Raw genomic sequence first — 24,732 nt, forward strand, 5'->3', positions numbered from 1 at the left:
TACACACCATTCATCAAGCCATGCTGTGGTGGCATCCCACAGATAAAATGGAGGAAGACTGGCACAGACATTAGCTCAGGGTTAATCTTCCTCAAGCAAAAAGAGGAAGATTAGCAACAGATGTTAGCTCAGGGCTAATCTTCCTTGCCAAAAAAAAAAAAAAAAGTTAAAACGTAAAAGTGGTATGCAGCCCCCAAATTTAAATGATGCTTCTGAATGATCAAGTCACAGTTTATACGAAACCATTCCCTTTCTTCTCTTTCATTACTTTACACTGAGGTGGGTCAGTAACTTTGCAATCTCCCTAGTGAGTCACCACTGATGGCCACCAAGAGAGTGTACCAAATTCATTTCAAGCCCTGACAAGCATCCAGACCAAATGAAGCCTCAACAATCTATAATCAGATTTTACTAGAGAAACTGTGCACATACAGAAGAAAAATATTAAAATCCATAACAAACGTGTTTGTTATTTTTGGGTTTGTTTCTCTTCTTTGACCTTCTCAATTCCTAGCTCAGCTTGATTATTTCTGTGTTTAAGGAAGACGTAAATTTTCAGAAGCATCCTAAATGAACTATCACTTCTTTTTTAAAAAATAAGAGAAGGGGATAATTAATTTTTTTTTTTGTAAAAGTACAACCCATCCTCAAATAAGCAAGATAGAAAATGTATTGGTTTAATTAAGATTTCTCAGAGAAACACTATCATCAACCCTAGGAAGAAAAAAGAGAAGTTATGTGTTTTTACATTTTGTCTGATTTTCTCTCTTCAAATACAGGTGTTTCTATCCGACTCACTCCTGCAGCAAAAACTCAATTTATAATGCATTTCAAGAAGCTATTAAAATTTTCAATCATGGTGGTTTCTTTTTCTATTGTCCCTTCTTCCCTTTTACCAAGCTCACTCAAGGCAGAGATGCACTATGACACTGGATCACTATGACACTGCTTAGAGCAGCAAATATTGATCTGTTTCCCCACAAGTCTATTAAAAAAAAAAGCCTGTTAGAATTGTAACCTGCTGGAGTTGAACAACATTTGTTAAAACCCTTTTCTTCTTTTCTTTTTTGGATAGCTACCCATCGATATTTTGGGGGAACAAAAATTCTAGTTTTCAGGTTTTCCCATATTCTTTAACCTGCATTTTTAAAAATATTTGATTAAATGAATTTTATGCCCCACAAAAGTATCTAAATAATAGCCTTCAATCCAATAGAGTAGTTTAAAATGGATGTGGTGGACATCATATCAAAACTAACCACATTCCTAATCACAGGAAAAACCACAGAGAAGCAAGTCTGGAGAAGTGAACTGGTGTCATTTCCTAATGCACAGGACCTTGTGACATGAACGCAGAATACGTAAGACACCGGCCCACTACAGATATCTTTCAGACTAACAAGAAGTTCACTTAATTGGTGTTAGTTGCAAATTATACACTGGTTTATTACGTGTTTTAGATGCCTGACTACAAATGCTCAGTTTACTTGTACCATCAAAAACTTGAGATTGCAATTGTGGTGATGTGACAGCTGAGACAGAAGCAGTGCCTAAGAGGGTAAATTTTCACACCTGAATTTTCGTTGTCTGGCTACCCACATCCCTATAATATTTAGAAATGGAGGGAAGTAAGATATTTCATGTCACAAATCTGGGTGGCGTCCTCTGAGAGGCCTTCACCCACCACACTAACTACTCAAGCCCCCCCATCATACTCTTCAGCACCCAGTTTATTTCCTTCACGGCACTTGTCATGGTCTGTACTTTCGGATTCGTTATTTGGTTTTTGGCTTTCTCCACCACTAGACTGGAAACTCCTTGAGAACAGGAATGTTCTTATTTACCACTGTACTCCTATTGCCTAACAGGCACCTAGCACATAGTAGGTACTCAAAAAACAGGTGTTGAGTGAATGACCAAATGGTTGAATGATTCTGCTTTGGGATAAACCTGCACTGATTCTACAGCTTTGCATGACAAACACGACATTTAAAAAACATAATCCAGCTCTTGTAATTGTCAAGTAAAATTCTAGAGTTTTGAGTAAATATTTTCAAATCAGTCGACAAATATTTCTTGAGTACCTACCATTTATACAGTTTTTGGAGGATATATGAAATGAGAAACATGATTTCCTACATTCAAAAAAACATCGTTTAGGGGCTGGCCCCGTGGCCGAGTGGTTAAGTTTGCGCGCTCCGCTGCAGGCAGCCCAGTGTTTCCTCGGTTCGAATCCTGGGCGCGGACATGGCACTGCTCGTCAGACCACGCTGAGGCAGCGTCCCACATGCCACAACTAGAGGAACCCACAACGAAGAATACACAACTATGTACCAGGGGGCTTTGGGGAGAAAAAGGAAAAAATAAAATCTTTAAAAAAAAAAAATCGTTTAGTTAAGGAGCCTTCTCCCGTAAATAATTCCAAAATAAACAGAAGAGGAGGTAAGAAAGGTCTCTTGGTTTTCTTTGTAGATTTGCCCACTCCCACAACACCTTGGGCAAAGGCTCTTCCCCCTCCGACGTCATCACGTGATGTTCAACTACTGGTCCACACTCTCTCCCTGGAATCCTTTGAGGCCAGATGAGCTGTGGGATTTCAATTCCATTTTTTTTTTTTTTTTTTTTTTGACTTTTGAAGTGTGGCGCCGTGCCTGTCCCATACTACACAATACCCACAGGAGGGGGGAGGGGGGGGCGGGGGGGGGTGCTGCAAGCAATCAAACACGTGAACAGGACTGCGACAAGACCTTGTAAATATTTGGAATACAAAAACACAAATGGCTCATTTCAGTTCACGTCTTGCTGCCAAACAAGTTAGGGGGGAAAAATCGGTTTTCAAAAGTTTTTGGATGCCGGAATTGAGAATAAGGGACAGAGGAGCTGAACTGACTTTACCCAAAGACTTAGGACAATAATGACAACAACGACGAGCGTCAGAGAGGCTGCGTCAGAGGCAGCTCTGGAGGGAGGCGTTCCGGGGAGCGCTACCGGGAGAGCCGGCTCTCGGGTGTGGACGGGTTCTGCCTCAAGACACGAGTTAGCTCAGGGGAAATAAGCTCCGGCCCGGACGGTGACAGGAGAACGATTACCGAGACTATCACGGCAGGAAGAGGGGTGAATGTGCTCATGGACAGAACACGCAAGAGGCAGAGAAACCAACTTTTGTGAGCCCCTCCCCTGCGCTCATCAATTCATCCAGCTGGTGATTTTCCAGAGTTTACCCTGTGACAAGGTCCATAACAGGAAACGGCCAAACAGGTGCACAAGACACAGCCCTCGCCCTCTGGAGTAAACGGCTGCTGTCTCGGGAACGCTCACAGCTAGGCATTCGCATACCTCACCTCATCGCTTTAATGAGGACTCCAAAGGCACGGATTTGAGGTCCTGCTCTGCCATTTCCTAGCTAAGGTTTAACAACTTCTCTGGGCCTCAGGTACCCCATCCGCAGCATAAGGAGTAATCGCCACACCGGGAGGACTGTTGAGAGGAAGAAATGAGATGCGCGGGAAAGAACTTGGAACATAAAGGATGGAGGCCGAGAGAGAGCCAACTTCCGGTAGACAAGGGGTCTTCCGGAAGGACAAGGTCTTTCCTTGGCATCCGTTTCTTCATTCATTCAACAATCGTTTCCAAAGGACCACTGAGCACCACGTGGGCCCTGTGGCAGCGCCGGCTCACCGAGGAAGCAGACCGGCGACTGCCCTCAGAGAGTCCGCAATTTACTCAAGGGGAGGATGGGCCTCAGAGAAGTTTCTAGAGGAGGGCGTGACGTGATGGCGTCACACACAGGGGCCTTCCCTCACGCAGTCCATGCGGCCTCGTCCCCCTCCCGCCCGCACGTGGACCGCGCAGGGAGCGGGCCTTGGATGGGGGGCGGCACAGCAGCGCCTTCAGGTCCCGCCACCCCATCCCCGCTCCAAATGAGCGTCCGCTACCTGAGGGGCAGTTCCCGCCGCCGGTGTCGGGGCCTTCTCCTGCTCAACCTCAAGCCCCTGGTGGGCCGGCCGACCTGCCTCCTCCACCCATGCTCAAGCGCCCAGGCTCCCCCACTTCCGCTTCCTCACTTCCGGCCTCTCACTTCCGGCCTCTCCCAGGTCTGCCGCCGCTGCTCCCACGGCTTTAAGCCAAGGGGATGCAGAGGGTTGAAATACCCCAGCTTGGGGTTATCAAGTGGAGTGAAGGCAAAAGTCTTCATTTCACTGTCTGCTGGGTTGTGGCGATGCCCTAATCCTCCTTTGGAAGAATGAATTCTGTAATTTGTGTTACTAGTGTAACTTTGACTGACTAGAAACGCCACCCGCAGCTGATTTCCACCTCCAAGGACAAAGAATGTAATAGTAGTCTCCAGAGAGGAAAAGAGCAGTGTGTGTGATGGACAGTGATGGAGTACCTCCAATGAGGGCCTTGGGTACCACTGATGGGTAGTTGTTGAAATATTCAATGGCTCTTCAGTGAGCACCCACAATGTGCCAGGCACCCCAGCAAGCAGTAAGAACCCAGAGATACAATAGAGTCCCATGCTGCATAAATGCAGGCTAGTGGAGGTGACAGACAGCGCCACAGAAGATTGTGACAAGATATATATAGCATAATAAGAGAGGAGAGAGCATCTGATTCTGCCAAGGAGTATTTAAGGGCAGGTTTCACAGAGGAGTTTACATCTGAATTGAATCTTAGAGGATGACAGGGAGTTCACTGGATAGACAAAGTAGAGGAGGCCATCAGAGGCAAAGGGCACATCAAGTGTAAAGGCTTGAAGACTGAGAGAGCCTGCTATCTCAGTAAAGCTTCAAGCACTGTAGTCACTACAGCTGTCACAAAGGCTATTAGCCAAACAGCAGAGGGAGGTAGAAGCAGCAGGGAAAGTCAGATCGTGAAGAATCTTGTCCCATCCTACTAGGTGATTTTATCCAGTAGGCATTGAGAATGCAATCAAACCCATGTTTTAAAGCACACTGATGGCTAAGTGGAATATTGACTAGAATGGAGAGGGAGAAGACAGAGAATAGGAAAATGCTTAGTAGATGACAGTAACATTTGTTTTTACTTCCTACTACTTCAATCATAATTATTATGACAACAGTCCACATTATTGATCCTGACATGTAGATAGGTAAGTATAATATAAAAGAATAGGCGAATGAAAGAAGTTGGTGTGTTATAACCAACTTAGCCACATATAGGATAGAGTAGTGAGGGTAGTAGCCAGAAGGAAATTGAAAATGTGGCCTGGAAATGGATTGTTTAGGGCTTTGAAGGCCATGGTAAGGTGTTGGACTTTATAAAGTGGTGAGGGATAAACAAGAAATATTTTAAACATTGAGTTCCAGTTTATGAAGATATTTTTATATGCATATCTTATGTAAATTTCAAAAGAACTCTGGAAGGTAGGTATTATTATTCCATTTTACAGATGAGGAAGCTGAGTTTGGGGACTATGCATTCATCCTACATTATTAAGCACTTGCTATGTGCCAGGCACTATGCTGAGCCATGGGAATATAAGGAAGTTATAGTCTAATAGAGGATACAGGAATAAATCAGCAAATATAATGTTACCATGATAAAGGCAAGCATAGAGCATTACGGGAGTAAAAAGGAGATTTGTCTAAACTACGTAGTTAGGGAAGGCTTCCTGGAGCGAGTGAACCTGAGCTGAGTTTTCAAGAACAAATAGGTTACATGAACTGCCCAGAAAGTATTCAAGTAGCAAATGATTTAGCTGAAACTTGAACCCAAATCTCCTGTGTACAACTCTATGCTCATTCCGCTACCGTAAGGATCAATCTTTGGTCCTTGATGTTGATCTCCATTGGCATGATCAGTCATAAGTCTACTTATATTTTCAGAAGGTCAGAGATCCCAATTTTTTCTTTTTAAAACCATTCATTTTCTCCTTTTAGGATGGATCTCTGGGTGCCTTTGAAAAATAGATTGGAAGCAGAACAGATGGATTGGAAGAAGAACAGAATGTCATAATAGTTCTGGCAGTAAGTGGTGAATGCCTTAATCAAAGCAGAAGTAACGAGCGTGGCACGATGCCCCCTCTGCTCCCACTCCTTCTCTTACACATGGGCTTTTATATATCATGTTAAAGCATAGAAGTGACTGGACTTGGCTCCAAATATATGGGAGAGTGAAGGAGAAAGAAGAGTCTATAGTGACTCTCAACTTTCTTCTTTGGGTGAGCATGTAAGTGGCTATTACTGGTTCACCAAGATGAGGAACACAGTCTAAGGAGCAGATGTGGCAGGAAAGATAATGAATTCTGTTTTGGACATTTTAAATGTGAGGAGCCTGCCGGGTGACCAGGTGAAGATGCCCAGGAGACAAGTAGAAAGAACTGGAATAAAAAAGAGGGTCCTAGGCTAGGTTCACAGACTTGAGAGTAGTCAGCATATAGAAGGTGATTGAAGAGGCAGACGGGAATAGGAGAATAGAGCAAGCTAAAAGATTACAGTCTCAGTGAGGAGGGAGAGGCCAGTAGCAGTGAGGGAGTTGATTAGGCAAGGCAGTCAGCCTATAGAATTAACTCTGTTAAGGTGACGTTATTTAAGAGGTCCTTCTTATCTGCTTTCCTCCATTTGGGGGCACCATAATTTAGTTGCAATACTGTAGCATTCACCAAATACAGAGATCCTTTTATAATAGTAACTTGATGTGGATTTTTCTTCCTGAACCCAGAGTTTCATAAAAGTGAACCAAGGTTTCTTCACTTGGTTTCCAGGACATCACTGCTCCTTCTCCTCTCTTTGGCTGGTTTCTTCTCATTTCTCTGCCTCCCAACTTTGGAGGGATCTAGTCTCTATCTATATTCAGTCCCTAGGTGGTTTCATCCTGTGTCACAGCTTTAAGCAACTTTCTCTCTCTCAATGTCTCTCAAGGTTTTATTTTCAGCCCTAACCTCTCCTGACCTCCAGACTCGTATGTCTAACTACCTTGAGATCCCCACTGGTGTGTCTTATAGACATCTCATATTTAATATGTCCCAAAACCAAACTCCTGATCTTACGAACCTGCTCCCCCAACAGTCTCTCGTGTCTCAGTAAATGACACCTCCTTGCTTCTAGTTTCTCAGGCCATGAACATTGGAGTCATCATTGAATCCTCTCTTTGTCTCTCACACCACACATCATATCCATCAGCTCACTTTTGAATACAGGGTGGTTACCAAGTCTGGGTAATTTGTGGTTGGTAGGTAATAAATGGTTTATGGATACCACATTTCAATACACAAAATAATGCTATGTTTCCAGGCTTTATGGTCACCCCGTATTTTCAGAATTCAGCCACTTCTCATCACCTGTCCTCAGTCACCGTCTCTTGCCTGGACCATTACAGTAGCCTCCTAACTGATCTCTGCTTTTTCTCTTGCTCCCTTAGAATCTAATCCCGACACGATGATCAGAGGGATCCTTTAAAACTTAAAACCCAAGTCAGATCATTCACCCTCTAATTCAAAATCTTCCATTGGCTCCCATCTCACTCAGGGTAAAATCCCAAGACTGCATGGCCAGCAAGGTCTTACGTGTTCTGGCCTCTGCTTCCTCTCTGACCTCCATCCCGAGACCTCTCCCAAGGTCCCTTGACCTCACTCACTGCATCAAGCTTGCTCTCACCTTAAGACTTTACACCTGCTAGTCCCTATACCAGTAAAAGCTATTTCCCCGGAGAATTACCAGTCTGGTTCCATCACTTTGTTTTGGGCTTTCTCAAATGTCCTTTGATCTTCCACTAAAATTGCAACAACCTCCCCTCCACCCACCACCTGCTGAGCCACACTCCCTGTGCCTCCTGCCCCATTTTGTGATTCTCCGGGGTAGTACAACCATCTGACATACGAACCCTTTCTTCCTCTACAGGAACGTAAGACCCAGGAGGGTAGGGGCTATGTTTTGTTCACTGATACATTCCCAGCACCCAGAATAGGCCTAACACAGAGTAGGTGTTCAAACGTTATTTATTGAATGAACAGAAAGAAAATGTCTGAACCCATACTATTGAGTGAGAAGTACACATTTTACCATAAAGTTCAATTAGATAAAATCACATGCAAGAAGTTCTGATATTAACAATGACCCTTCAAAAGGAATTACTGAAAAATTTAAAACTAATGTGGCTTTAAAAGAAAATTACTCCATTATGGATAAGGCCAGATTTCACATATCCTGAATCCTCCCAATTTTGCTGATATTTTTCTGAGTGTCCCATCATGGCGAGGACTGAAAGGCTGGCATCATCACATTAGAGTCTTTATTCTTGGGTTCTGCCTGTACACTCATTCAATGACAAAGCTGCTGTGAAATAAACCACCAAGATGGCCTTGCTTCCCCCCCAGTACGCTCTGTAACATGTCTGCCGATCGTTACATACTACCAAAATAACTTCTCTTTGAGATTTTCCTGTTCTGCACTCTGACTCGTACTTGTAAGGGAAGAGATTATATTCTGCTCCCTGGGGGGCTAGTGTCCTGTGGAAAAGTGGCTTCCTCAGTCGGGTGCAGGCTGCAAACACCAGATGTTCCTATACAGCATCATTCAACTTTCCCCCTTCCTCTCTACTCCCCAGCCATGGAAGTTTAGGGACTCACTGTTTACTTCCAAAGCGCTGATGTGGGATAATGACTGTGGCCAGAGGATTTCAGTGTTTGAACGATGGGCGAGGGAGCTGTTGGGTGTAATAATGGGGTACAAGAAGGCCCTTACAACACACAGACGAGAAAGCTGAGGCCAACATTGAGATGTTATTGTTTTAAAATCAGCAACAAGTTGCTATCTTGAATATTCCATCTATATAAGATATAGAAAGAGTGGGGACCCTGTTTAGATGCAACTTGGATTTAAGAAAATTTGACAAACTTGCATTAATAAAAAGGAAGTCCATTATTAAGGAGTTAGGAGTAAAAAATTACTTCCTTTAACGCATTCAACAAATATTTACTGGGCACCTACTATGGCCAAGGTACTCTGCTGATTCCACACCAAATTCTTTTCTAGTTCAATAAAAAAGCTGAGTAATTATAACCAAGGAAAAAGTTAAAAAAAGAAAAAAGTAAGTCTTGAGCGAGATTGAGGTATAAAGGGGCAAAGAGATAGAAAAGGATACCATTTCACAGTGTGGAATAAGTTTAAATTTTAGAACCCGAAATTGAGTCTTGTGTGATGCCCTCCTTCTTAGCCTTTAAGAGATTAATGCTAAGAACATCATGTGAGCCAACGTTTCTCTCTTTATCTTGTCTGGTCCCCAAACTCTGAATGGTGCCACTTAGCAAGTAGCAATGTTTCTAATTTTGTGCAAAAGATGCAACGTTGGCAATTCATTTTCTAGCATGAGCAAAGAGAGAGGAAGAGGCCTTCACAAGTTGTACTTGGTATGAGAGGAGGGAACTGAAAGAAACGGTGAGTTATAACCTTGAAGGTAAAAACTAAGGAAGTCGAAGGCGACAAAAATTTTAGATCAATGAAAAAATCTTAAAATCCCAGAAATGCTTTAGTCCAACCAACTCAAGAGAAAGTAAAATCCCCAAAATCTAAGCAACTAGTCCCAGCTCCTGCCTGGCTGTGGCAAAACTGTGGTTAGAAGTTATCGTGGCTCAGAGCTTTTCCTCCTTTTTTTCCTAAGGGTAACATCATGGGCTAAGAATAATATTGTGGGCTGAGTGCGCTAAGAAAGCATTTTCTCTAGGATTTTAACGTTGGCAGTGATCCAGGGTGGCATCAAGAAAGTTCCCCTAGGAAGTCTTAATGTTTCTCTGGATGCATGGATATGCTAAGAGAGAAAATGAGAGTTTTCCTTAAGACCAGCAGCAGCTTGTTCATGGACCATCTCCAGGATTAGAAATTTTCTTATGTGAACATAATCGTTCAAGGGGGAGATCGTTAAAACTGAAACCAAACGTAGAGAAGCAAAAGTGTTTCAGTGAGCCTCCTGCATTTTACTTTAACTCTGGCAACAAGAAAACAAAACCGCATAATCTAGGGCTCACACCCAACTCTCCGAAGCCCCGTATCTGCTAGTTCCTGTGTGGTTTGCCTACAGACTGCAGGGCAGACTGGGGGGAGTTTGGAGGAGGGAGTCAGAAGCGGGGAGGAGGACGCACGACTAATGGAGCTGTGAGCGTGTACCCTCTTTGAGTGTGGTACTTGGAAGACAGCACGAGGTGGATCTGTACTCTGAAATGCAGTAATTTTGATGTTTGAATTCATCTTCCTTCTTGCAAGAGAGGATTCTAACAACTCGGTGTCAAAGCCAAGACACAGAGTCAGCCTCTTCTCTTCTCAAAGGTATGTCATTGTATTCCATTGGTCCACATACTCTAGAGATCTTGAACAGTTTTATTGTAATTTGCAGAATGTTCTCTATGAGTCAAATCTAATTAAAATGGATCCCATGGGCTTTCTAAACATTGCTTTTAGTATTTTGGTCCATCAGCTAAGGTCTCTGAATCTCCTGCTGTAACAATGTTTGTGGTGATAGCGTTCGACTTCTGGCAAATGAACTAGGAGAAGACTTGTTCTTTACCCAGCCCATTACGCAAAAAACTCCACTAATTGGCTCTGAGCCATCTCAGGGGGAGACTGTAGACCCTGGGATTGCCGAAGTGAAATTCCACCTCACCATAGCGAGCGTTTAATCCACACTGGGAGGTGGAGGTGAAGGGCTGAGCAGCAATGAATGAACACTAGTCCTGTGAGGACTGGATTTCTCGCGTTGCTTTCATTTCTACTTCTGTTAGTATTTACGTTATCTTTACAAAGAATGCCCGTTTGGTTCCTTTACAAAAAGAAAACTTTATGTTGAAATAGATTTTGAGGGGATATTGTCTATCTTTGTCTTTTTATTAATAGTTAACGCTACATCCTAAGACTGTCTCCAGTTGAGACTGAGTCTGAAGACAACTCCTTTATGCTCTTTGCTCCATCTGTTCCTGAGCATGAGGATTGAATACACCCACCAAAGATTTCACTAACTTAAAAATATCATATTTAAATACCTGGAATTAGACCTTGCTAATAAAATATATGTAACTTAATTTGCACATTACTGAAAATGTGCATCCCCTGATAAATTAAGAGGAGGGAAAATGTTTAGGATCTAAAAATTCAGTGGAAAAGATTGCATGTGTTCACGTTATGTCATCCAAGGACGGGAAACATCAAGGTGAAGAATATTTCATTCCATACAACTGCATTTATCATAGACTGTTTAGTTCTTTAGTGGGTTCCTCTTTTTTGTTCTTTCTCATTTTTGGTTTCAGAAAGAACATTTAGTATGAGCACACTCTGCTTTAGCAACCTAGTATTGTTTATAAAACTTCACATTTATAAAATAATTTAAAGTGCTCTTCTTTGAAAAAGGACCCACTGTTAAATAAGGAACACTGTGTAAATGGAGAAACATCTAAGTGCGTTTAAATTTCAAGTTTTTAAAATTCTGATCCATACCTTTTTGAGAACTTGTTGTGTTTTTTTGGTAAAGAGAGTCAACCCTATATCCTTGAATAGAACTATCTTTTGAGGTTGAACTTTGAATGTCTTCCCTGTAGTAAACCGTAATCTTATTTTCGCTAAATTGTAATTGATTTTATCTTTTTCAAATGACTTCACTGAAGCAGGGGGAAAGGAGGTGATCGATTTGTTCAATATGAAGAAATATCTCTACGACTAATATAATATTCTTGTGAATATCTTCCTCACCTTAGGCCCTGATGAAAATCCCTTTTCTTTTTTTATTTCAATTGTTCTAAGTCCACCTCACGGGGATATTGTAAGAATAAATGAGTTAACGTAGATATGAAATGCCTTAGGAAAAAGGCACTATGAAAATGCAAGATGATATCGTTATAAATGATGTCTTTGAATTTTGATCATTTTCTTCCCACCTCTTATACCAAATATATCTCACTTACTGCCTGAAGCCATCTCTTTTAGAACCACTGCCTTCTGGAAGAGTTGATAATGACCCTGGCTCCCACAAATTTATCAATTCCCAGAGACTAACACCTGCTGGTGTTGACTTATAGGGTTCATGTCTAAACTTGAGCAGAACTTGCCTCTTTTCTTGGAGCAGGAAAAGTCTACAGTTGTAAAAAAATGTGTCATTGAGTGGGATTCCATCAGGATTTCTTAAACAAGTAGCAGTTGCTGCTGGATTAGTCCCAGGGACAGATTTTTCATTTTCTTGCCTTCATAAAACAAACTCAAGACTTGGTCAAGAATCTTCATGACCTAAGTTATCTGAATCAAAGTATAGGGTCGATTGGCCCCCATTTTGTCCACCTCAAGTGTTTGCCCAGCATATCTTGATCTGTAAAGCAACAACACAGTCTCATGTGTCTTTGTCTTTTTTTTTTTTTTGCCACTTTACAATTCTCAGGAAAGCATAGCCTCCTTTAACAAATAAACATTTACAAACATTTATTGAGCATTTGCTGTGTGTCAGGCCCTGTATTAGGTGCTGAGTTCTCTTCAACAATGTTAATATTAGGTTTCAATAAGCTTGAGCCAATAGGAATCTGGTAAATAATTTTTAAAAACAGTTTTCTTTTTAAGTATGCATTCACAGGCAAACATTTTAGAGAATTAAAAGAAGCAAAGCACATGAAGATAAAAGTCTTACGTGCTCTCCAAAGAAGATGTAAGACATATATCTTATGAAGAAAATGTCCAAACTTAAAGAAAAGTTGAAATATTAGTACAGTGAATACTTCCATACTCGACGGTTGTTAACTTTTCGCCACATTTGTCCCATCGATATGTATTGCTTTCTGCACTACTTGTAAGCTACCGACAAAATGACAGTTTACCCCTAAATAATTCAGTACACATCTAAGAATAAGAACATTCTCCTATATGACCGTAATATCACCATTATACCTAAGAAGATGCACAGTAATTCCCTAATATTGTCTAATATCTAGGCCATATCTAACCTTCGCCATTTGTCCCCCGAATGTCTTCCATCCCTTTAAAAGGAAAAAAACAACTAGGATCTAAGTTTCTAAAAAGAAAAGCACATTTTTGCATTTGGGTTTTATGTCTTTTTATTCGATATTGGATTTTTTTTAAGGTTAGGCCAATTATCATGCACAATGTCTCCCGTTCTGAATTTGTTGCTGTCTCACGGTGTCATCTAATTGTCCCCGTACCCCCTATATTTCCTGTAGACGCCAAGTTAGGACTAAAGCATTGATTCAGTTTTGATTGAACATTTCTTACGAGGTGCTCCGTACTGCATCTCGTCAGGAGGAACATAATGCCAGATTGTCTCTCTGTTTGCGATGATCAGTGTGATCATGGCTCAAGGGATGATCTCGCTCCAGGGATCGCTCTGCTGTAAAGGTAATTTTGTGCCCTTTGCAATTAACAAGTAATTAGAGGGATGCTGCTTCGACGCTGTAGTAATATCCGATTTCCCAACAACTTCACCCAATGGCTTTAGGTGATAACCTTGCCTATTCCGTTGGGGGTCATATACATTTTCAAACACTTTGAAGAAGGATTAGATATACAAATTCATCATTATCAGCAACAACAGCAGATATTTATTGAGTGTATAAGTTCAGGTAATAATAATAACAACAACAACAACAATAATAATACTGTCACATTTACTGAGTGCTTGCTGTGGAGTCAGATGGTCTGAGTTTGAGGCCAATCCTCCAGTTACCAACTGGGCCGGCTGAGACAAGTTTCTTGGTCTTTCTGTGCTTTAGTTTCTTACGCTATAGAATGAGAGTAACAATGTACCTCTCTCATTGGATTGCTTAGGAGATTACATAATTGATCCATGTCGAGCTCCTAAAACAGGAGCTGTTATTATTAGTGCCGAGCCCTGGTCTAACACTTTACAGGTATTCACTCTGGCTTCTCATAATGGCACAATGAAGTAAGTGCTTACATTATCCTTCTTTCGAAAGTAAGGAAACTGGGGTACAGAGAGGTTAAGTAACTTGCACAAGGTCACTTAGCTAGTATGCGGTAGAGCCTGGATTTGAACCCAGGCAGTCTGATTCCAGAGCATTCTCTCTGAAGACTGGCACTGTAATGAGTGGTAACAAATGCAACTGAATGGAAATCAGTAACAGGACCCCCACCCCCACCCCCAACCAGTCAGGTTTCAACTTATTGAAAATCTGGGAGCGTTGCTACCAGGTTTATTTTAGGTCTCGTTCGTCTGAATAATAGCACTCTATTAAGCATAGATGAGTATATTTACTGCATTTATACAGCTTAAGGCTCTGTGGAAGAAACTTGAAAGGTAAAAGATAATACTAGAAGCTGAAAAATGTAGAACTATGAAGGAATAGGAAGGAAAAAAACTGAAAAGAATAATACAAGAGGGGAGTTATGAGGCCTCAGAGCCTTGGGGCAGAAGATGATATTTTGATATAGTCAAGGGGGAAAAATCCCTCTCATTTTTCACATTCCTGTGCTGCGTAACATATTACCACTAAAACAGAAGAGTATGGCCACTGTCAGATTTATAAAGATCACATTGCGTTTCTTTCGGGACGATAGATGAGACTTGTTAGTCGGTGAGTTGCCTGGTTGGTTATCTCATAGACTCAGATATTCTTTAAGTCAGCCTGTGGCTCCTGAAACATACAACTACATACGGAAAGGCCTTACAGACTGGGTATTGGTCCCTACCCCTCATTAACAGTAAAAAAGTGTTCTAGTGCTTTCTTATTTGCTCCTTCAATTGCCACTCCAGAAAACTCTCAAGTGTAATTTTCTAAAGAGAACTAAAAATAAATGAGAAAAAAAAAATCCAGTATTAATAATGTTTTCTGCATTTCCAACACAGTCATTGCTAAATTGGCCCTGCCTTTTTGTGTTTTTTAATGAAAAGCAGCCTAATTGATCAATTGGTCATGAATAATACTTTTTCATTTGTTTTTATCCACACCTCTCAGCCTTCCAGAACCACAAGCTTCATGTGGCAGCCTGCAAATGGCTTATGATTTGTTCTTTTGTCTAGTGCTCTACAGGAAAATACTGGAAACAAACTGCTGAGAACTCAGTAGGAACTCAGTAAATAATGAGTAGATAGTTCTCTTGTTAAATATGATTTCAAGGAAAAATCTTTTAAAATAACTAGGAAATAATACTAGGGAAGTACGTAAGTAGAAAAAACCTGGTTGATTTGTAATTTGAAATTTCTATTCATCATTTTATCGGTCATAGATTTTTACCACTTTATGGAGCAAAACGTGAGGTTGGATTAGCTCCCCCCCCCAAGTAGATTTATATCCTAAAAATATGGATTATTGAATCAGTAAGGCTAGTGGGAAGATCTCAGCCATACATCAAATCTAAGAAAACTGTCATATTTTAATACGTTGCATCAACCCTTTAAGCTGGGCGTCAGTATGTTGATATCCGCAGCACATATGTTCTTCCTGGCGGTGATGAGGTGGGGGATGGAGGGGGCATCAGAGACACATTTAGAAAGCTGATGAAAGCTATAGAAATTCTCCCCAGAAAAAAAAAACTGTGCCCAGCACTCATCCGTGCACACTTACACACAGAATTTCTGATGGTCCCTGGATCCCCTGGGGTCCATCCATTTACCCTCGACAGGAAAAATTTCCTCTATCTGGAGTTATTTTACCCTGAGCCTTATGTAGCTTTAAAAAGAGTCTCACACATTATCTCATTTGATCTGGCTTCGATCTTTGAGGTAGACAGACCACATAGTTTATCTCTCATGCTGCAAAGTGGGAAAAGCAAAGCTCACAGGTTTGGCGACCTGCTCAAGGTAATTTTGCTCCATCTGCCGAGACTTAGTACCAAGGCTGTTAAGTTGTAGCCCAAGGCTCCTTCTACTACGTGCTCTGGGCACAGCATTCTGGAGACACAGGAACCCTTGATGGCACTTCTGGAAATCTGAATTCTGGCTTGACCAGAAACTACCTATGTGATCTTGCATAAGACATTGGAACCTCTCTGGGCCTCAGTTTCCTTCTCAGTCAAGTGAGAGGTTAGACCACGTGTTCTCTGAAGCCCCTACAGTTTTCTGTTGCAAACCACCTAATCCCACTGGGTCTGAGAACAGAGGGAAATTCCTTTTTCTGTGATAGATGGCAAGACATGTCAACCCTTCCCTGTAGGTCATAAGAGCTGGCGTCCAGTTCACGATGGGTTCCTTTGCAGTGTCCAAATCCTGTTAGATACGATCAACATCAGCAGCGCGTTTGTGGCCTGCTTGCGTGTCATTCTGCTGGTTGCTTCATTTTCCTGCAGGGCTGACTGTCTCACAGCGATTTTGCTCTAACTCTGTGCTCTGCATCAGATAGACATACCACGATATTTTCTTAACCCTCTTGGGCAGTTCAGAGCATAATATGGAAGTAAATAATGTTGATAGAGTTATTTTGGGCTGATCAGACTTTATCCTTCTAAAAAGGTTATTCCTCTTGAAGGACCCAAACTTTCCGCCTGATTTGTCATTATTAAGAGTTATTTCCTTTAATGTCCCTGAAATGTGCTTGGAAATGGGAGGCTCACGAGAGGGCCTGCGGCACTGATTGCAGAAGCCCTGAGACAAGAAAGGACGTGACCAAGTCCCTTACTTTCGGAGGTATTTGGAGAATCTTTGGGTCCGTATAATTAGGACAAACTTAGATGTTAGCGTTTGTTTCAGATTTATAAAAAGTGTCCATAGCATGTGTTGCCAAGTACAGCAAATCTGTGACACAGCCCCAGTTTAATTCCGAGTCTCTCCAGGAAGCTAAAAGAAGCAGAAGATTCTCATGCTCCGTGTGTCATTAACTAGGGTTTGACGACATCAGTTGTCAAACAATGGAACCTCAGAACCGAGAGTCTGCTTCACCTCGCAGGAACCAGCCGGCTCTCGGCCTTTGGCCTGATCCGGGCGGAGTACCGCTAGCGCGGACGGGCTACCCCGATTCCAGGAAGGCGGCAGTCTCTATTTGCTATTGACAGCCAGGGATAGGAAATCGGGGGCCCTGTTTCTCAGTCTTTTTGCTCTTTGAATTTTCTAAGTGAACTTCAGGCTGGTAAGTGGAGTTACATCAACTTCTCACAGAGAAGTGTGTCATTTGCTGTGTGCCGTGGCAGGTCGTGGGACTGTGCGGGGTAAGACTGAACAGTGATGAGAGTGGGGGAGCGTGAACTTAGCCCCTGTGTTCTAAGTTCTGTTCTCAGCCTCGTGGTGACTCAGTGTCCCCCATCCACTCCTCTGTCCTTGAGTGAAATGATGCCGTTCTTTAACCTGCTACAGAGGACACTTGGGATGAGATATGTGTTGTTACCCCGAAAGCTTTTTCAGATCTTCGATATAATATACATATGCAATATCTCATGTGTAAAATGCATAACATGGTGCTTTCTCGTTTAAACAAACTCATTTTGTGGAATTTCTACGTCCTAGACCAATATCGTTAAATAGCCCACTAATCCATTTTATAATCCAGTTACTGTGTGAGGATGTGACTTGACTCTTGGTAACTTGTGAATATCCAAATAAACAAAGGAGACAGTGTGAAGTCAAGGAATCCCCTAGCTGGAGAGTAATTCTCAACACGTGGAACAAGGAAGACGGAGCTTTTAGATAGCAAACTTTGCTCTTCCCCACCATGGATACACAACTTTTATTTTAAAATGCAAGATGTAGGGAAAAGTAAGATTTACTACACAGCCAATTTTGTCAGCTCATATTATTTCCTGAAGTGAAGGGTCAATTAGGTGTTATTATTGTCAAGAGAGCAAGCTGTAATGCTTTGTCATGTAGACACTATAAGAAATTACCTGTCTGGTTACTTTAATTTATCTTTTGGCTGCCGTCAGCAGACATCCCCTCAGTCCATAATCACAGTACCCAGATGTACTGAAAACATTTAGGGTAATAAAAACAAAAAGAAAATAGGGTCCTTTTCCCTAAGGAACTAACAAGCTGTTAGAGAAACTAGGACAAACGAAAGATGCTAACGCAATGCAGAACTCATGACGAGGAGATAACGGAGTAAGTGGCTGGAGGAGAGGCTTTGCGGAGAGGCCTTCCTGAAGGAGGTGCCCTGCAGGCAGGGGAGGACGGCTAGGCAAAGTGGCGTAAATGCACCCACAAATTTGCACACGTCAAGGAAATCACAGGAGGAACAGGGTCTTCTTCGCTGAAGATCTGTTTATTTTACAAATGACAAAGAGTTGAGAAGACTCCTATGAATTTTTTCTTGGGGATCCAGAAATCAAACTTCTGCCACTGAAATTGTACCTCAAGCTCTTTTCCCAGACAGCCTGCTCTTCTCTCCCTTCCAATTATGTCTCTCTGTCAATCTTCTTTTTCGAGCATAAATATCCTTGGTTCTTTTAACTACTCTCCTATGATGTGGTTTTGTGTGCTCTCATCATTTTAAGCGTTCCTCTCTGATGGACTCCGGTTTAAGGCCCCTCCTAAATCATGGTACCCAGAATGGGAAAGAGTTCTCCAAGAGGGGTCTGACAAATGCAGAACTCCATGGAGCAGTTGCCTCCCTTGATCTATACCTTATACTTCTATTAATACGACTGAAGATTACATTAGCCTTTCTGGCATTCATGTCACACTGCTGACTCATACTGAAATTGTGGTCAACTAAAACCCATGAGTTCCCATACGCTACCATTAAGCCAGACCTTCCATATTCTGTACTTACACTATTGATTAAAGGAAAAAAAAAGTAGGCACAGAGGTTTAAATGTAGAGAAATTTATCCCTATTATACTTGACCCTATTGATAACAATCTATGAAAATGTTTCAGAGCCAGCAGATTAGTTTTCCCTCCCAGCAGGTGAGCAGTGACTTGCTGAGGAGGGCATCGCGAGTCTCCGTCTGGATCCCTTGGAAGAGGCCTCCAAAGACTCAGGACTTTATTATCTCCTCCCTCTCAATGAATTTTCAGCAACCTTGGACAAATCTACATCTATAGACAAACTAGTGAGCCTCAATCTTCCTCACCGTAGAATAGAAACCAGTGGGAATGGCCATTCCCTTCCCAAGGACACGCAAGTGGCAGGTCTGCAGAGCTCTAAGGGAAAGTCCCTCAGAGGCGGTGTTATGTGAAAGGAGGAAAACTTCGTTTCAGGCTCTCAGCAGCTTTCCAAAGATCTGATTATCCTTCTCACTATATATTACAGTATATATAGTATATCCCTCTCACTATATGTTACAGTAAATAACATTCATTTTTGCAACTGCTTAAAGCTCTAACTGTGTTATCTGATTTGGGGTTGTAGTAACACCATGTGATGTCAGTATAATTTCAGTGCACAATTCTCTGTAATTTGAGCAAACACCTTAAGGCATATCTGTGTCATTGCAAAGCCCCCGTTTCAAGCAATTCTCCTCTCTCACGCCCCTCCCCCCATCCCATCTTCACCCCAGCCTCTTCCGTTAGTAAAACAAGGACTACAAAGAACTTAAGGTTGGGGTTTCTGTCAGACTTTTGGAAACCTCTAAAAGTCTTGCCAAACCAGCTTAGCAGTTCATAGGTTTTCATTTCAGGCCAAAGCAGAGAACTCACAGTTAACTGTGTAATATTTATAGTTTTAAGTTAATGGAAATGTCACATTTCAAAACATCCCTGTGAGCAGTTTCGTTCACTGTAGAAAGGCACAGGGAGCATCCACATTTTTCTAATCTGTCATTCTAATGCAAATTTTAATGTTGCTCTCATGAGCTTGTCATCATTAAGATTCAAATAGCCCCTCCCCCACCCTTTAGCAATCATTTTGATCTAGGGCCCTCCTACTAAAGTAGAGATCTGGAACCAGTAGCCTTGACACCACCTAGGAGTCTGTTGGAAATGAGGGTCTTAGACCCTGCTCAAACTTACTGAATCAGAATCTGACCCTTAAGAAGATTCCCCTGGTAATTCTTATGTACAATGAAATCTGAGAAGAACTGACCTCAGGTGAAGAGATTTCACCCCACTTTACCCATCATCTACCTTGTGTCATAATACAAAACTTACAAAATTTCATTTGGTGCTTATTAAGAGTTTAGAGTTGTTAGTTAAAATTTTACCAGGGCCTGGCCCCATGGCCGAGTGGTTAAGTTCGCGCGCTCTGCTTTGGCGGCCCAGGGTTTCACTAGTTCGATCCTGGGCGTGGACATGGCATCGCTCATCTGGCCATGCTGAGGCGGCATCCCACATGCCACAACTAGAAGGACCCACAACTAAAATATGAACTATGTACTGGGGTGATTTGGGGAGAAAACGCAGGAAAAAAAAAAAAGGAAGATTGGCGACAGTTGTTAGCTCAGGTGCCAATCTTTTAAAAAAAAATTTTTTTTCACCAGACTTCAATTTTATGTGTACATTCAGCTATTTCTCAAAGTGTATATAACTGGCTTTAAAATACTCCTGCCTTTCTGGGTTCTTGTAGAGCAAGGTTTCTCAACAGGGAGTCATTTTTGATACCCCTCCCCACCAGAGACATTTGGCAATGACTGGAGACATTTTGGGTTGTCACAACTTGAGGTTGGGGGGTTCTACTGGCATCTGGTGGGTGGAGGCCAGCAATGCTGCTAAGGATCCCACAATGCACAGGACAGCCCCTAACAAAGATTCAACCAGCCCAAAATGTCAATAGTGATGTGGTCTGTAGAGAAAGATTCAGATGTGCAACCATACATAATGAGATGCCGTAGGAAAATGGAGCCATGTGGCATGTCATGAAACGGGCAGGCAAAGCGTAAATAGACTGTTAGTGGCCTGAGCGATGATGATGGGGACATGGCGGGCAGGGCGTGGAGAATCCAGCTGCAGGTGAGAAAAAGCATCTAGGACTGCCAGCAACCAGTGCTCTGCGCACAAAGACAGTCAGCTCTAGGCAACAGGGCTGGGTTCAGAGACCGGACCCCACCTATGAGCTGGGTGAGATGTGGGCTGAGAAGACACAAAGCTTCAGTCCTAGAGTGGATACCAGATACAATCTCAAAATCGTGTTAGACCTGCAAAACAAGAAAGGATTTCAGGTGTTAGCCTAGGAGTATACAGCGGATTCCAGGTAACTCCAGTAAGATGTGGCCTTAGGATCAAGGCAAAATGCCACTTGCTAGAACTGGGACACTTCAGAGCCAGGCCAGCAGCAGGGGATGGCCTGAGCAGCGTTAGCTGGGCATTCAGCTGGAGTGAGCTTCTGAAATCCCTCCCAACCAAGAAAAGGCTTAGGGCTGAGTCTACCGCGTGGTGGACTCGCAGGAAGGGGTCAGGTGCTTCCAGCTATGGAGAAAGGTGGGCAGGAAGCAAGCGGGGTCCTGACACTGGCTGCTGAAAACCCGTGGGCTAAGAACTGGAATAGAACTTGAGAGCTCCTCCAGGTCATCTCCCTACTGCATGGCCCCTAAATCATTTCAGAAAGATTATCTACTCTTCAGCTGTAAAATTTCCAGAGAAAGCCTTCTTAAGGACCTGTACTGATGCCTTCTAATCCATCCAAGTCAAACCTTCTTCCCCATTTGTAACCCTAAATCCCCTAACTGGGATGTAAGTCGACTTAATTTCATCCTACTCTGCACACAATGAGCTTTCTAACATTCTGTAGCGGCAAATAACACAGACTACCTGGACAACAGCCAAACCCAGCCTTCCCTTCTCCAGGCCAAAGAATCTCAATTTCATGAGCACGTCACCCTAAGAGTCTCTGCTCAACCACTTAATCCCTTTGTGGCTCTCCGGACCCGTTCCAAGTCTTGCCTGCTTGAGATCGTCACCACCAAAATGTGTTTATTAAATATACACTATGTGTAGACTGCCCTTTTGACCATGGAAAGCAAAGAAGGGAGAAAATAAAAGAATATGCATGGTTTTGTTGGGTTTTATTAGCCTCTCTCTTCTCTCTCCAAGGAGTTATCAGTCTTTGCCAAGTTCATCATGTAGTTGGAGCAATAGGCCTCAGGCTAAGCTCCATTGTAATATTTTGATTGTCCTGCAAATGCTTTCCCTGTGACCCTCACCTAAGGACGTTGAATACACTATCAAATAAAATAGCTCTAAAGTGAATTTAACTGTAAATAAAACTGGGATAAATGCATTTGTTCAGTTCCAGAGAAGGCATTATACTGCCATGTGGATTTTGTTTCAAATGAGCTGCAAAACAAAAGTTCTTTCCTCGGAAAGGGATTTAGTCAACTGAATTCTCTCACTTTGCTGCAACTGGATTAATTTCATTTCACATCATGTCTCTAAGTAGGAAAGTAAATTGATTTGCAGCCGGCTTAATGGATATGTTGATGCATCCAATGTCAGGAAGATTTATTCCAACTAGATTACAACCATCATGGTGTTGTGGTTGTTTTAGCTTCTAGAAAGTCATTGCAAACGTGCACCACTTCAGTATGTGCATTGAAAAACAGTTTATCAAAGTTACAATAGAAGAGGAATTTGCAGAATGAGAAAGAACATAGATGTATAAAATGAGGTGAGCATTCCTCCCTTTCTTCGAGCTTAAACTACTCTTCTCGTTCCTCAATGTTATAAAAAAGATTCATGTTATTCTATCCTCATGTTCTAAAAACCACCATTTTAGATTTTTGAATTGTGTTTCACGTGGCACTGCTCAAGATATATACCCAGCCCCACCAGTGGTTGAACAGGTATTGACTATGAGCTTGCTGTGTGCTCAGCACTGCTAAGTACCATTGCCCCCCGCCCTCCCCCGCCAGCGCTGGACCACCACCCTCCCCTCACTCCATCCTCTACTTCCCGCTGTGTGCTCGTCTCTTCTGCGTCACTCTCCATTTCGAAAGGCACCATCTCGTCATCCTCCCAGGACCCTGAATCTCTGGCTATCTTGGGACCCCTCCTTTCATTTCTCCCGAATTGCTGACTTTATCCTGGTTTGCACTTCGAACACAATAAGGCTGCTAGTGGAAATTCTTCTGATTTCCATAGCTAGTAGTTTCTATAACTAGTATTTACTGTCAAAGGAAATAGCTGTGGAGATGAGCCTGTGGTGTCACAGGGCTGTTATACGGAGCAAATGTAATAATGTGTATAAAAAAGCTGTTTGTAAACTCTAACATGCTCTCCAAAAGTAAATTATTACTGTATTAGATGATTTTAGGGTTTAAAAAGCAGCTGGATGATATATAAAAATTCGGTTAGACTCGGTAGCACAGTTGGAAGAGAGAATCAGAGAATTTGAGGCACTGACCCCTCCATCAATAGGCTAGAAGCCTTCAACATTTGTTACAGCCAGAGCACGCCCATTTCATTGAGGACATGCACTCGGTTCCAAAGACCGTGTCTGCTCACCATTCTGGAACGAGGCCTTCACTCTTGCTTGAGCTCCCACATCCCCCACATAAGCACCTTCCAAAATCCCAGCCAACCTTCAAGGGCTGTCCCCGACCTGCCCCTTCTCCCCGGCTCTTCCTCAGACAGAATTAATCTCTTTCTCCTCAGCACGCATGTCAGCCTTCTGTTAGAACTCTTTATGTGGGTACCGATCTGCTTGAATCGACTGTGACCTGCTGAGGGGCAGGAGCTGTCCTAGCCTCGGCCAGGTCCTCCCCTTCCCTCACCAGTAACAGCTCAAAGTAGAGGAGCCTGAGGATAAAGGAGAGAATTCCATGGGCCAAAAATGTCCTACCTTTATCCCCAGAGGCTGCTCTCAGATGTGGAAAAGTTCTAACTTGAGCAACTTCTGGACCCCTCTGAAATGGAACAGGGCATGTTAAACAGCCTCAGAAAAACCCTATGAGTGCTGGGTACACGTACACTTTTGATTATTCTTCTCTGTACTTTTCTCTACATTTCAAATGTTTTATATTTAAAAACGAACATAAAAAGACCCCATTCTATTTAAAAGTTAGTGAGTTGAGTAACTTTCATTGCAACTTGATTTTCAGCCTAAAAGTTTTCCTGTAGTTTAAATTATAAAAGTCATCCTTCACGTCCCAGCTTAGTTGTATTTTATCTACTGACAGCGGTACCCCTTGAAATCGTTAGTTCTTAGACTGTGTTTCACACGATGCCATGTTGCACTGCATCCTTATTGAAAGGAACTCCTTGTGCAGAGTGTGGGGCTCTTGGAGGAGGAAAAGAACCACTTTTTAGCACATTTATTAAAAGACACCTTGAGCTCTTTTATTTTAATGCTTTACCTTTGGCAGAGCAGAAAATCTTTTTTGGGAATCATCACTAAAATGATTAGCCATATAACTATTGCCAAACACATAACATGTGCTCAGTAAACATGTCTAAAATAAAGCAAAATACTGTGCACTTCTAAACAAAAGATGACTTCAGTCATTTCAAACAGACAGCCATGGGCATAGTTGCCAGTTGCTACTCTTTTGTGTTCCTTGGAAATCATAGAAAAATGGGAAGTTGGGGAAAAGATCAGACAAGGTTACAGACTCTGCACGACGACAGCAGATTGTAATCTTGTTTATAGTGATTTGATACAGAGTCGTTTGAGGGATTTCTTGTTATCATGGATTAAAGCTGTGTTGTTACTATAATAGCAGACTGGCCCAGAGCCCTCATCCAATGCCAGACTCTCCAGCATCGCCTCTGCTGTTTCATCAGCAGCCCAGGCCCCCCCGCTCCAACTTTGAGCAATGCAGTCCTGGCACAGGCCCCTAACCTACAACTCCAGCCAATTTCCCTAACAACACACTCTCCCCTTTCACCTGCCAGCTGCCTCTTGTTCTCAGCCATTGCACCCTGAAATCGGGGGCATTCAGTGAGTTAAAAAGGGAAATATAGAATTACCTCA

The 24,732-nt window shown here is 42.4% G+C and overlaps 2 protein-coding genes across 22 annotated transcripts in view; one reads left to right on the forward strand and one right to left on the reverse strand.

The window, feature by feature from the left end:
* Positions 1-24,732, reverse strand: part of ENTHD1 (ENTH domain containing 1) — a 154,631-nt gene that overhangs the window by 91,938 nt on the left and 37,961 nt on the right. For 2 of the 19 annotated variants that reach the window (XM_070253646.1, XM_070253640.1), the window contains exon 1: positions 3,936-4,079. The exons of 7 other annotated variants lie outside the window; for them this stretch is intronic. The gene's annotated coding sequence lies outside the window, so the exon portion shown is untranslated. Of the gene's footprint in view, positions 1-3,341; positions 3,760-3,935; positions 4,080-24,732 lie in introns of those variants that run through there. 10 more of the 19 variants (XM_070253642.1, XM_023631538.2, XM_070253648.1 and 7 more) reach the window with 9 other exon arrangements.
* GRAP2 (GRB2 related adaptor protein 2) overlaps positions 2,947-24,732 on the forward strand; it is a 69,477-nt gene continuing 47,691 nt past the window's right edge. The window contains exons 1-2 of one of the 3 annotated variants that reach the window (XM_070253652.1): positions 2,947-5,113; positions 5,904-5,990. The gene's annotated coding sequence lies outside the window, so the exon portion shown is untranslated. Of the gene's footprint in view, positions 5,114-5,903; positions 5,991-9,877; positions 10,284-24,732 lie in introns of those variants that run through there. The other 2 variants (XM_070253653.1, XM_023631541.2) reach the window with 2 other exon arrangements.

Source organism: Equus caballus, chromosome 28, assembly GCF_041296265.1.
Source record: "Equus caballus isolate H_3958 breed thoroughbred chromosome 28, TB-T2T, whole genome shotgun sequence".
NCBI lineage: Eukaryota > Metazoa > Chordata > Mammalia > Perissodactyla > Equidae > Equus > Equus caballus.